Genomic DNA, 1,685 nt, shown 5'->3' with positions numbered 1-1,685 from the left:
CAGCTTCAACGAAAAGGGGATGAGGTCATATGCCATGCTCTCATCCTTGTTTCTATGTTTTCTTTGCTTAATATTACTCATTTGATAAAGATGTATGCTTGATCACTACTTTTTTTTTTTTTTGGATTTCATGTCAAAATTTCAATGATCAAGATTGTTAGATGTTAGATTGTTATGTTAAAGTAGTCCCGTCCAATGCATCACCAAACATGAGACATCTCTAATTTATAACTTTTTTTCCTAATCCCATGCAACACCAAACGTGACCCAGTATTAGTACAATTTAAGACAGTCCACACTAGTTCAAGACAGTCTTAAAAATTAAAGAGGTCTAACCCAGTACTAGTACCAAACGTGCACAAAGGATCTAGCTTGAGAGTAAGTTTGCTCAAGCATGGAGGCCAGGGGACCCTCTTCACATGGATTCACGTGTCCTAGTTCATCAAAAGCCTTGATAAGAAAATTATCAACAACTTTGGACCCTCCTGAAGTCTTGGTTCAATAATTAAATTACCAGCGCTCTCTTATCTTTAATCCTCATATAATGAAGACTAATACCAATAATTAAACAACTATGTTCTCCCTTTTGTATCAATCTCCTTTTTTTTTTTTTTCTTAGTGTAGCACATGACCACTTGCAAAGTTGCAATTGAAACTGCACATATAATAGTTGTATGCATCGATCTGTGAGAGACTATGACAAGCCATTTAATCATATTTCTAAGGGGAATCCACTAAGTTTGCATTAATAAATTTTAGAGCACCCATTAAGCTGCCTCTTTTAATAAAGTCAGTGAATTAATAAATCAAGCTTGGATGGTGAGGGAGCAAATATCGCACAAAGAAACAAATCAATAAGATGCAGAAAATTAAGGCCAGCGGCCCTAGCCTTTTGATCCAATGTTTTTAAAAAGTAAAATAATACATAGTTTTTCATGTTTAAAATCGATATCTGTTAAGTTTTTGTGGTTATATTTTAATCTGAAAAGTCTTTAAAGTCACGATTTTTCATCCAAATGGTTATTTCGTCAATTTTCTTAGTTAAAATTTTTAACTGCCACATCAGTATTGTAACAAAAAAAATTGATGAAATGACAATTTAGATGAAAAATCATGACTTGACGAAATGATCATTTGGATGAAAAATCATGACTGTAAGGACCATTTAGATTAAAATAAAACCACAAAGACTGAACAGATGTCGATTTCAAACCATAAGGACTAAACAAAATTTAATTCATATTTTAATTAACCTAATTTATTTATATACCTTCATGCATGTGATTCATTTGGTTGTTTCTTGAGAGTGAAAAGGTAAACTTTACAAGAGCAAGCAATTGAAATATGTTTCCTTCAGTCATGTTTTTCGGGTGGCAAATTTTCTTGCGGATATCTTGGCATCCTGTGGCAACGCCCTGGACTCTGACGATTTGGATAAGCTCTTTGCCCAGCTCTTGTTTGTCTTCTTGATAGATCTAGCTTATCCCGTCCTCGTGGCGCTTCTTTGTAATTTTTGTTTTCCTTCTTGATAGTCAATTATGATTATGCTCGACTAAACTTCATAATCGTAGAGATTGTATATCATCTACAATCAATTATCTAGCTACTTGAGACTGCTTTCGCTCTCGGACTATTTAACCTAGCTACTTTAACTTAAAAGAAATGATGGAAGTAATTAACTCGAT

Source organism: Fragaria vesca, linkage group LG4, assembly GCF_000184155.1.
Source record: "Fragaria vesca subsp. vesca linkage group LG4, FraVesHawaii_1.0, whole genome shotgun sequence".
Taxonomy (NCBI): Eukaryota; Viridiplantae; Streptophyta; class Magnoliopsida; order Rosales; family Rosaceae; genus Fragaria; species Fragaria vesca.
The sequence above is the reverse complement of the archived record's forward strand: the minus strand, read 5'-3'. Positions refer to the sequence as shown.